General features: G+C 43.5%; 1 protein-coding gene across 1 annotated transcript in view; it reads right to left on the reverse strand.

Moving 5' to 3' along the window:
* Positions 1–13,069, reverse strand: part of LOC115113847 (CUB and sushi domain-containing protein 1-like) — a 494,033-nt gene that overhangs the window by 399,879 nt on the left and 81,085 nt on the right. The gene's annotated exons all lie outside the window — the stretch shown is intronic.

Consider the following 13,069-nt stretch of genomic DNA (forward strand, 5'->3'; position numbering starts at 1 on the left):
AGCTTTGTATGCATCTGTGTGTGGAGAGTCCAGAGTTATTTTCCCTCTGGTTGCACATTTAACATTAGTGAAACTGATTTAAGTTTCCCTGCATTAAAGTCCCCGGCTACTAGAAGCGCTGCCTCTGGGTGAGCGTTTTCTTGTTTGCTTATGGTGGAATACAGCTCATTCAATGCCGTCTTAGTGCCAGCCTCTAACTGCTATGAAAAATACAGACAAACTCTCTAGATAGATAGTGTGGTCTTCAGCTTATCATGAGTTACTCTACCTTAGGCGAGCAATAGCTCGAGACTTCCTTAGATATCGTGCATCAGCTGTTTACAAAATATATAGACCGCCTCCACTTGTCTTACCAGACGCCGCTGTTCTATCCTGCCGGTACATCGTATAACCAGCCAAGTATGTTGATATTGTCTTCGTTCAACCACGACTCTGTGACGCATAAGATGTTAGTTTTTAATGTCCCGTTGGTAGTTTAATCTTCCCCGTAACTCGTCCATTTGATTTTCTAAAGATTGCATGTTTGCTAGCAGAATTGAGGGAAGTGGTGGTTTATTCGATCGCCTCCGACCTCTCAGAAGGCAGCCCTCTCTCCGGCCTCTCTTTCTCCACCTCCTCTTCACACAGATCACTGGGGCCTGTTCCCGAGGGAGCCGTATATCCTCTGCCTCTGGCTCGTCAGAGTCGTGAAACAAGAGAAAGGATTCTGCTAGTCCGTGGTAAGTAATCGCTGTCCTGATGTCCAGACGTTATTTTCGGTCATAAGAGAGGGTAGTGGCAACGTTGTGTACAAAATGAGTAAAACAATAAGTTACAAACAATGCAGATAAGCGCAATTGGTTGACGGCACGTAAAACGTCTGCCTTCTGCTCCGGCGCCATCTTACATAGAAACTCTAGTTTGTATTTATGCGAAGGAGATGTCGTGAGGCAAATGGTCACACCACATACAGACTGGGTGTGGATCAGAAACAAAAAAAAAGATAACCATATATGTATCTGTGACCCACAGATTCATATCTGTATTCCCAGTCCATGTGGAATCCATAGATTAAGGCCTAATGAATTTATTTCAATTGACTGATTTCCTTAAATGAATTAACTCCGTAAAATCAATATTGTTGCATGGTGCATGATTTTTTTTCAGTTTAGATAGGAGTACGTAGCTCCCGAATTTAAAATGCTGATGAACCACCAATATACCGTACAGTGTGTATATATATTTAGTAGACAGGACTAAAATGCATCTCCTAACACTACAACCTCAAATGCCAACCTTTTGACGCCATACACTACAATCGCCTACAGACTTTCATATTAAATTATCAATGCAGGCTGCGACACTACTCATTTAACTACAAACCCACACAGATAAATCAAGTGGGGTAAACCACTCTGGCCTATGCATTTTCATAGTGAGGTAAAATTATATAAGAAGTGGTCGTCTGAAGGTTAATGCGCTGTTAACAATTTGACCTCATTTCTCTGGCACTGGGGTCACAAGTGATTCCAAGAAAATGCTTGATAAACAGCCTGATGAGGGCCTGTTATACACTTTCACTTTGATGCCAAGATTCACTTCAAAGCTATTTGATAGTATTTTACTGCTTTGGACAGGTACGTCTTAGGTGTCCAATGGATATTTTAGGCCCTCATGATAATTATTTCCTCCATCTGTTGTAAGAAATATCTAATTCTATTGGTTGCATACAAATATTTAGCAGATATTATTGCGGGTGTAGCGAAATGCTTATGTTCCTAGCTCCAGCATTGCAGTAATATCGAACACACACACACATCTAAGAAGTTAAAGAATGGAATTAAGAAATATAGAAATATTAGGACGAGCAATGTTGGAGTCCGGAGTATAAATATATGGGATATACTACATATTCTATCCATATTGTATACATATCTGAAGAATAGTATATGTACAGCAATGGCTAAATAGGATAGACTAGAATACAGTATATACATATGAAGTGGGTAAAACAGTATGTAAACATGACCAGTGTTCCTTGACAATGTACAAAGGGCAGCAGCCTCTAAGGTGCATGGTGGAGTAACCGCGTGGTAGCCATCTAGTGAGATTGACTAAGTTCAGGGCAGTTTACCAGGCGGGGGCTAACTAATGGTGACTATTTAAGTCTTGATGGCCTTGAGATAGAAGCTGTTTTTCAGTCTCTGTCCTAGTGTTGATGCACATGTACTGAACTCGCTTTCTGGATGGTAGCGCGGTGAACAGGCCGTGTCTCGGGTGGCTGAGGTCCTTGCTCTTCTTGGCCTTCCTGTGACACCAGGTTCTGTAGATGTTCTGGAGGACAGGCAGTGTGCCTCCGGTGACGCGTAGGGCATACCGCACCATCCTCTGGAGAGCCCTGATACAGCCGGTCTGTAAAAGTTTGAGGGTCTTATGGGCCAAGCCACATTTCTTCAGCCTCTTGAGGTTAGGCATTGTTGCGCCTTCTTCATCACACTGTCTATGTGGGTGGACCATTCCAGATTTGTCAGTGCTGTGTATGCCAAGGAAATTGAACTCATTTCATCAATGGGGATGTGCTTCCTCTGCTGTCTCCTGAAGTCCATGATCAGTGCCTTCATTTGGTTGACGTTGAGGGAAGTTATTTTCGTGGCACCACTCCACCAGGGCCCTCACCTCCTTCCTGTAGGCTGTCTCGTCATTGTTGGTAATCAGGCCTACCACTGTTGTCTGCAAATTTGATGATCGAGTTGGAGACGTGTGTGGCCACACAGTCATTGGAGGAACAGGGAGTACAGGAGGTGGCTGAGCACGCTTCCTTGTGGTGCCCCTGTGTTGAGGATCAGCGTAGTGGAGGTGTTGTTGCCTACCTTCACTACCTGGGGGTGGCCTGTGAGGAAGTCCAGAACCCAGTTGCACAGGGTGGGGTTCAGATCCAGGACCCCAAGCTTAATGACGAGCTTGGAGGGTACTATGGTGTTGAAGGCTGAGCTGTAGTTAATGAACAGCATTCTAGCTTAGGTATTCCTCTTGTAAAGATGGGATAGGGCAGTGCGATGGCAATTGCATCATCCATGGATCTATTGGGGTGGTATGCAAATTGCAGTGGGTCTAGGGTGTCGGGTAAGGTGGCGGTGCTATGATCCTTAACTAGTCTCTCAAAGCACTTCATGATGACAAAAGTGAGCGCTACGGCGCGATAGTCATTTAGTTCGGTTACCTAGACTTTCTTGGGTACAGGAACAATGGTGGACATCTTGACGCTAGTGGGGACAAAAGTCAATCTCTCCGTCTATGTCCGTAAACACTGCAGCCAGATGTTTTGCGCATGCTCTGAGGACGAGGCTAGGGATGCAGTCTGGGTCGGCAGCCTTGAGAGGGTTAACACACTTAAATGTTTTACTCACGCCGTCCATGGAAAATGAGAGCTCACAGTCCACATGGTGGCCTACGTCAGCGGAACTGTGTTTAAAGGTGTTTAGCTTGTCTGGGAGCAAGACGCCGGTGTCCGTGACGTGGCTGGTTTTCCCTTTATAATCCGGGATTGTCTGGAGTTCCTGCCACAAGTCTTGGGTCTGAGCCGTTGAATTGCGACTCCACTGACATTTAGCCTGTTTGATTGCCTTACGGAGGGCGTAATTGGACTGTTTGTACTCGACCATATTCCCAGTCACCTTGCCGCAGACAAATGCGGTGGTTTGTGCTTTCAGTTTTGATGAATTCTGCCATCTGTCCACGGTTTTAGGTTTGGCTAGGTTTTAATATTGAGTTGAACCAGGATATTGTTTTCTGCCAAAATAGCCATTTCATCTATTTTAGGCAACATTCATATCCAGATTCTTTATAACACATTTAGCTACTTTGGCCTACTGTACAGTGGAAGGGCCTGTCGGTGTCCTCCCAAGGGCCTGTCGGTGTCCTCCCAAGGGCCTGTCGGTGTCCTCCCAAGGGCCTGTCGGTGTCCTCCCAAGGGCCTGTCGGTGTCCTCCCCCCATAGTCCAAAACTTCTAAATCCAAATTGGGTGGGGTTTTCTTTCCTGTCTGAGTGGCGCAGTTACTTGATGTGAGTATTCCGGTGATTGTGTGCACCACTCATTTTGCATGATTACACAGTACGGGAGAGGGAAGAAAAAGTATGGAAAACATTGACCTTAAAATTAACAAAACCAAAAAAAGTATGGGATGTACTACTTTAACCATACTAACAAAATAGAATAGATGTGAAACCAAAAGGGTGGAATAAAGGGTTAATATTGTATGCTAATGTGCAAGAGCATTGTCTCCATGGAAACTAATAGCATTTCTTTCAGGGGACTGGAGGAGAATGGCAGCCTTGCAGTGCCTATTTCTGTGCCACTTGCATGTACTCTAGGAAATTGTATTCCCTTCTAAAATATCACTTTTCAGCTGAGGAAAAAGTCCTCAGCCTTAACTGATTATGGATCTGAGAGAACATGTGTACATCTGCTTTGGACGTTGCTGCCATGCTATTAGCTACTGTCTCTCAGCCACAAACGGCATGCTTCCAGAGAGGAATTGCCATGTCTGCTACATGTTTGCTTTTAATAGTGTCTGGCTGTGTACATGTCTCCCCTCGGAGACTGGGAGGATCATTCTGATTGATGGTTATTAATTGCCTAATTGGTAACCCTGTGATGTCTGAGTTGGTAGGATTTGCAAGATTTGTTCACTGCAAGGTCGAAAGGATGGGCCTGTGTAATCCTGACCGGAGGTTGTTTTAAGGTAATACGGCTGTAAATACTTTGTTCTGGTGTAATAAACTCAGCAAAAAAAGAAACATCCTCTCACTGTCAACTGTTTATTTTCAGAAAACTTAACGTGTAAATATTTGTATGAACATAAGATTCATAATCTGAACAAGTTCCACAGACGTGACTAACAGAAATGGAATAATGTGTCCCTGAACAAAGGGTGGGGGTGTCAAAAGTAAGTCAGTATCTGGTGTGGCCACCAGCTGCATTAAATACTGCAGTGCATCTCCTCATGGACTGCACCAGATTTGCCAGTTCTTACTGTGAGATGTTACCCCACTCTTCCACCAAGGCACCTGCAAGTTCCCGGACATTTCTGGGGAGAATGGCCCTAGCCCTCACCCTCCGAACCAACAGGTCCCAGACGTGCTCAATGGGATTGAGATCCTGTCTTGCAGGAAATCACGCACAGAACGATCAGTATGGCTGGTGGAATTGTCATGCTGGAGGGTCATGTCAGGATGAGCCTGCAGGAAGGGTACCACATGAGGGAGGAGGATGTCTTCCCTGTAACGCACAGTGTTGAGATTGCCTGCAATGACTACAAGCTCAGTCCGATGATGCTGTGACTCAACCTCCAAATAGATCCCGCTTCAGAGTACAGGCCTCGGTGTAACGCTCATTCCTTCAACGATAAACGCAAATCCGACCATCACCCCTGGTGAGACAAACCCGCCACTTGTCAGTGAAGAGCACTTTTTGCCAGTCCTGTCTGGTCCAGCGATGGTGGTTTTGTGCCCATAGGCGACATTGTTGCCGGTCATGTCTGGTGAGGACCTGCCTTACAACAGGCCTACAAGCCCTAAGTCCAGCCTATGTCCGCAATAGGCTAAGAGTCTGCGCACTGATAGAGGGATTGTGCGTTCCTGGTGAAACTCAAGCAGTTGTTGCCATCCTGTACCTGTCCCGCAGGTGTGATGTTCGGATGTACTGATCCTGTGCAGATGTTATTACACGTGGTCTGCCACTGTGAGGACGATCAGCTGTCCGTCCTGTCTCCCTGTAGCGCTGTCTTAGGTGTCTCACAGTAGACATTGCAATTTTTTGCCTTAGCTACATCTGCAGTCCTCATTTGTCTTTGCAGCGTGCCTAAGGCATGTTCAGGCAGATGAGCAGGGATCCTTGGTGTCTTTCTTTTGGTGTTGTTCAGAGTCAGTAGAAAGGTCTCTTTAGTGTCCTAAGTTTTCATAACTGTGACCTTAATTGCCTACCGTCTGTAAGCTGTTAGTGTCTTAACGACCGTTCCACAGGTGCATGTTCATTAAATGTTTATGGTTCATTGAACAAGCATGGGAAACCATGTTTAAACCCTTTACAATGACGATCTGTGAAGTTATTTAGATTTGTATGAATTATCTATGAAAGACAGGGTCCTGAAAAAGGGACGTTTCTTTTTTTGCTGAGTATATGTGCTGGCTTTCTGCTCATCAGTTCAAAAGTGCATAATGAAACCTTGATGAACCTAGTACATTAGCTCTCATAAAGCCATTGGATTAATAGACTATAGCACTATAGTATAATACATTAACTAAATAACTCAAAGCATTTTTACACCAGGTCAAATATTAGATCAATATTATTAGGAAACTACATGGTAAAATGTTAGTTACACAATAATAACTTATGAATCACTTTATTTAATTGGTATTCACTAAATCAAAAACCACTGGGCAATGGTTGGTGCCAGATAGTTAACTATTGTGTAGAATAAGTAAGTACCAGATTGTTTCCAAATATATATTAATATAGCAAATATCAGACTTGGCATGCCAGCATTTTGAGGCATTTAATTCTATGTAAAATAAAATGCTAAAGAGCCATGAGATGATAAATCAAGGTATTATGTAAGAAACTTAAATCAAGGCCTCATTAATTTTCATCTTGCAATGTAAACTACATCAGAGAAACACGATGCACAACTCTGCAGTCAAGAGTTGGTTAGATTTGCCTTGGTGATTCTACGGTGTGGGCAAATCTGACAGGTAATTACTGTACATCAAGAGAGACAGACTGTGCACTTAAATCCCTGTTGAAAAGGCCCTAGGATAGACAGTGAGGAATTCTAATGCACCTTGAGCCCCTTATAATGATACCCGGATCTGTTGACTGTGACAGACCATGATTGTTTGTGATGGTAGAGTAGAAAAGTACCAAAGGTGACCGACACCGCAGACCTTATTACACACCGAAGCAATTGTTTTTCCCTTCTAATCCTAAAGTCAGGTGATCCGGGGGGGGGTGTATGACCTATGCACAGATGGGCTTGATTAATATGCTAAAGCTGGTGTATCAAACAGCTATTTAGAGGGAAAGTGGCACTTTCACAAAAACTAACTGTGACCTCGGAGGTCTGAACTTCTCTCCTATGGTGAAAGTTCATAAGGACCGAGAAGGTTAAGGAACAAATGAGACTATGGCCTGAATTAAAATGGAAATCCTAGCACTACAATAATAAAAAACAATTGCCTTGACAGCTGAATTAATTTTGATGTAATTGCTGCCGGTGTGATGCACTGGGTTACAATATTTCCCTTTAACATCTGGAGGTGTGATTTGAATGAATAAGGGCAGGTGTCTGAGGAAGGTTGGATTAGAATTAGATGGATTTAGCAGTGCTGAAATATTCATCTTCCCTTTCTCCATGTCCTGGATTGGCAGAATGAAAATGCTGTTTGGAGCCCTCCCAGTATTGTTTTTCCAAAATGGAACTAGGTCAGCTCTGGCAAGTGTTTTGAGCCCATTGAAGAGACGAGCGTCTTTAGTATGCATCATGCACTGGGATAAAAAATAAAGGCAAGCCCGTCAGGTCGGCCCTCCATTACACATCTCAGTGGGCACTGCAATGCCGCTCCTGAGTTGCCTTTCACGCCAGGCCCACCTGTCACCAAAGACTGATACTGTAACCTGCCAGACTGCATGGCCCTATACGTCAACCATCAGACCTCCCAGGAATTTTGGGTTCAGTTCTCCCTGCCTTAACTTCCAGGACAGAGGATAAATTAAATGTTACTTACGAGCCCCTAACCAACAATGCAGTTTTAAAAAATGTGGATAAGAAGAGGTAAAAAGAGGATGATAAGAGTGCAATCTCACAGTTCTCCCCAAGATAACAATGCGTGGTGTCTCTCTATAAAGACTCATACTTTTCACTGCATCGATAGAGACATGGAGGGTCAGAAGGTTTAGTCACTGACTGCTTCTATATTTTCTATCTGTGGATCTGCTGCTATGCTGAGATCTGCCTCCATCTATATGACATGAGTCATGAATAGGCTACTTGTTTGACACCTGGCAACTACTGATATGCGGTATCTCAGTGCGCTCATCGTCTTAAATGTTCACTGTTAATGCATATATTCGTATACCAATAATTAAGTTGAGCTAGGGCCAGTCAATCAATAAAATGCAATTATGTTCATTGTCCGTAGCTTATGCCTGCCCATACCATAACCCCACAGCCACCATGGGGCACTCTGTTCACAACGTTGATCTCAGAAAACTGCTCGCCCTCACAACGCCATACAGATGTTGAAGGTGGCTCATGGTGGAGAAATGTATATTCTATTATTTGGCAACAGCTCTGGTGTACATTCCTGCAGTCAGCATGCCAATTCCACACTAACTAACAGAAGAAACGCATCTTCTACAAGAACCAGTTCTGAGGTACAGGTATAAAATTACATTTAGAAAAATGCATCTCACGGGAGAGCCCAAAAGGAGGTATTTTGGCAAAGATCTTATGGAACAACTCCCCTTATGTTTTGTGGTCTCTATACTCAACTTTATCACTGGGGAAAATGAAATCATCAAGAAGAGTCAATGGGAATAAAAGTGCTATTCAGTGGCCTGAGAGAAGTGATATATTTGACTATATCAGGTATACAAGAGGGAGATTGAGTGCAGATGATGCCAACCCTGGGAATGAATCCCCTAGAGCAGGTATTCCCAAACTGGGGTACATGTACTACTGTCGGGGGTACTCCAAATAATCATTTTTAACGCTAAAAAAAATATATATAATTTCTTCACATTTTCAAACGGTCCTTTTTATATTTTCTAACGGGGCTATACATTTGGGTGAGTTTTTTTTTTTCTTGCCTGAGTAGCCTCGTTTCACTGCGAAAATTTAAACCGTCTAGTGTTAAGCAAAATAACACTGTCAAATAATTAACATCCAATCACATTAACCGTTACTCTCTAAAGGGAATTCCACTAACGGTCCGTATGTAGCTGCTGCTCATTCTGTTGGCTCAAATTGATAAATTGTTTTAAAGTAAGACTCGTCCATAGACACGCATACCAGCAGTACTGCACCTGTCGACGACACAAGTTGTTCTGCTTCCGTGAGCACATCCAATGCTAGCATTAATTCTAAATTTGTTAGCCCAGCTAGCATGGACACTGACAGTTGTGAATCTGATGCAGCCGAAGATCTACTGCCCGCTTACCCGGGAAAGCACCAAACAGCAGACAGGAACGTTGGACCATCGAAGAGGCGCAAATATGATGAACTACATTGTTTTGGGGTTCATTTATATTGGGAGTATTGCCTTTCCTCAGCCACAGTGTATTAAATGTGCAAAAGTACTCTCTCACAAGTTGATGTTCCCTTCATTCTTGCGCAGACATTTAGTAACAAAACATGCCAATTAGAAAAATATGCCACAAGTTTTTTGAGCGAGAATTAAAATGACTTTCGAGTAGTAAGACATGTAAACTCCGCAAAGAAAGAAAAGTCCCTTTTTCAAGACTGTCTTTTTCAAAGATGATTTGTAAAAATCCAAATAACTTCACAGATCTTCATGGTAAAGGGTTTAGAAACTGTTTTGCATGCTTGTTCAATAAACAATGAACATACACCTGTGGAACGGTCGTTAACTTCTTGCGTCGAGCCATCCCGGATCCGGTATCGTGACTACAGCCTCAAGCTCATTACCATAACGCAACGTTAACTATTCATGAAAATCGCAAATGAAATTAATCTATTTGCTCTCAAGCTTAGCCTTTTGTTAACAACACTGTCATCTCAGATTTTCAAAATATGCTTCTCAACCATTGCAAAACAAGCATTTGTGTAACAGTATTGATGGCTAACGTACCATTTAGCATTCAGCATGCAACATTTACCACAAAAACCAGAAAAGCATTCAAATAAAATCATTTACCTTTGAAGAACTTCAGATGTTTTCAATGAGGAGATTCTTTTAGATGGCATATGTTCCGTTTTTACAAAAAATATTATTTGTGTCGACTAATCGCTCCGTTTTGTTCATCGCGTTTGGGTAAGGAAAAAAATCAAATAATGTCATTAAAACGCAAACTTTTTTCCAAATTAACTCCATAATATCGACAAACATGGCAAACGATGTTTAAAATCAATCCTCAATGTGTTTTTCACATATCTATCGACGATAAAATCCATCGTGGCAGTTTACTTTCAATTCTGAATAAATGGAACGCGCGTGGACCTACAGATTACGCACACAGGACACCAGGTAAATGTAGTCTCTTATGGTTAATCTTCCAATGATATGCCTACAAACACGTCACAATGCTGCAGACACCTCGGGGAATAGACAGAAAGCGCAGGCTCATTCCTGGCGCATTCACAGCCATATAAGGAAACATTGGAACACAGCGCCTTCAGAATCCGGGGCATTTCCTCTATGAAACTTCATCTTGGTTTCGCCTGTTGCATTAGTTCTGGGGCACGCACAGATAATATCTTTGCAGTTTTGGAGACGTCAAAGTTGTCTTTCAAAGGCTGTCAATTCCATGCATAGTCGAGCATCTTTTCGTGACAAAATATTGCGCTTAAAACGGGCACGTCTTTTTATCCAATAATGACACAGCGCCCCCATAGGTTCAACAGGTTAAGACACTAACAGCTTACAGACGGTAGGTAAAACTTAGGACACTAAAGAGGCCTTTCTACTGACTCTGAACAACACCAAAAGAAAGATGCCCAGGGTCCCTGCTAATCTGTGTGAACATGCCTTAGGCATCCTGCAAGGAGGCATGAGGACTGCAGATGTGGTCAGGGCAATAAATTGCAACGTCCGTACTGTGAGATGCCTAAGACAGCGCTACAGGGAGACTGGACGGACAGCTGATCATCCTCGCAGTGGCAAACCACGTGTATCAACAACTGCACAGGATCGGTACATCTGAACATCACACCTACGGAACAGGTACAGGATGGCAACAACTACACAAATTACACCAGGAACACACAAGCCCTCCATCGGTGCTCAGACTGTCCGCAATAGGCTGAGAGAGGCTGGACTGAGGGCTTGTAGGCCTGTTGTAAGGCAGGTCCTCACTAGACGACACCAGCAACAATGTCGCCTATGGCAGAAAGTGGTCTTGACTGACGAGTCGCGATTTTGTCTCACCAGGGCTGATGGTCAGATTTGCATTTATCGTCAAAGGAATGAGCATTACACCGAGGCCTGTACTCTAAAGCGGGATCAATTTGGAGATGGAGGGTCCGTCATGGTCTGGGCGGTGTGTCACAGCATCATTGAACTGAGCTTGTTGTCATTGCAGGCAATCTCAACAATGTGCGTTACAGGGAAACATCCTCCTCCCTCATGTGGTACACTTCCTACAGGCTTATCCTGACATGACCCTACAGCATGACAATGCCACCAGGCATTCTGATTGTTCTGAGCATTATTTCCTGCAAGACAGGAATGTCAGTGTTCTGCCATGGCCAGCGACGAGCCTGGAGCTCAATCCCATTGAGCATGTCTGGGACCTGATGGATCGGAGGGCTAGGGCTAGGAGTTTATAAAGTTTATAAAAGCAACCGATCCCATTTAATAAGAAGGGGCTAGAAGCGTCATATATGGTGAGGTACCGAGTAGCTAGGACAGGCAAGCCCAATACTATTGTGGAGGACTTAATTCTTCTTGCTGCCACAGGTATGGCTGGGACAAGGCTGGGGGGAAAATGCCAAAACCTTTACAGACAATGACTTCATCAAACAACACTATCACGACTCATCGGTAACATGCTTTGAAACAATTACTGCTTCGCATACAAGGCCTTTGAATTCTATGCGTTACAGCTGGATGAGTCAACAGACGTGGTGGGCCTTGCACAGCTCCTGGTCTATGTCCGTTACGTTTATGGGGGGTCAATTAAGGAAGATGTCCTCTCCAGAGGATATTTTTAAAGTACTGGACAGCTTTGTGACATCAAATGGACTTTGGTGGTCAAGATGTGTTGGTATCTGTACTGATGGTGCAAAAGCCATAACAGGGGGACACAGCGGTGTGGTAACGCGTATGCAAGCAGTTTCTCCCGACGCCACTTGGGTACACTGCAGCATCCACCAAGAGGCTCTTGCTGCCATTGGAATGCCTGACAGCTTGAAATATGTTTTGGACACTACAGTGAAAATGGTTAACTTTGTTAAAGCAAGGCCCCTGAACTCTCATGTATTTTCTGCACTATGCAATGATATGGGCAGCGACCATGTAACGCTTTCACAACACACAAGTGCGCTGGTTATCAAGGGGGAAAGTGTTGACACTTAAAAAAAAATTGGGACAAGCTTAAAGTTTCCTTTACTGACCATAATTTTCACTTGTCTGATCACTTGCACGATGACAAGTTTCTCACACGACTGGCTTATCTGGATGATGTTTTTTCTCGCCTGAATGATATGAATCTAGGATCACAGGGACTCTCCAACTATATTCAATGTGTGGGACAAAATTGAGGCTATGACTTAAGATGTTGGAGCTATTTTGTGTCTGCATTAACAAGGACAACACAGGGCTTTCCATCAAATGAACTCAAGCTTACAGACGATGTCAAATGTGATATAGCGTAGCACCTGATTTGGGTGCGCAATTACGCAGATACTTTCCCGACACGGATCACACAAACTGGATTTGTTATCCCTTTCATGCTCTGCCTCCAGTCCACTTACCAATATCTGAACAAGAGCCTCATCGAAATTGCAACAAGCGGTTCTGTGAAATTTTTATTTAAAATCAGAAGCCACTGCCAGATTTCTGGATTGGGCTGCGCTCCGAGTATCCTGCATTGGCAAATCGCGCTGTTAAGACACTGATGCGCTTTGCAACCACGTACCTATGTGAGAGTGGATTCTTGACCCTCACTAGCATGAACACTAAATACAAGCACAGACTGTGTGAAATGATTTAAGACAGACTCTCTCCAATACAACCCAACATTGCAGAGTTATGAGCATGCTTTCAAGCACACCTTTCTCATTAACCTGTGATGAATTATTCACAATTTTCGATTAACAAATAAGGTTTTATATGTCAGATGGTTAAATA

Source organism: Oncorhynchus nerka, linkage group LG28, assembly GCF_034236695.1.
Source record: "Oncorhynchus nerka isolate Pitt River linkage group LG28, Oner_Uvic_2.0, whole genome shotgun sequence".
Lineage (NCBI taxonomy): Eukaryota > Metazoa > Chordata > Actinopteri > Salmoniformes > Salmonidae > Oncorhynchus > Oncorhynchus nerka.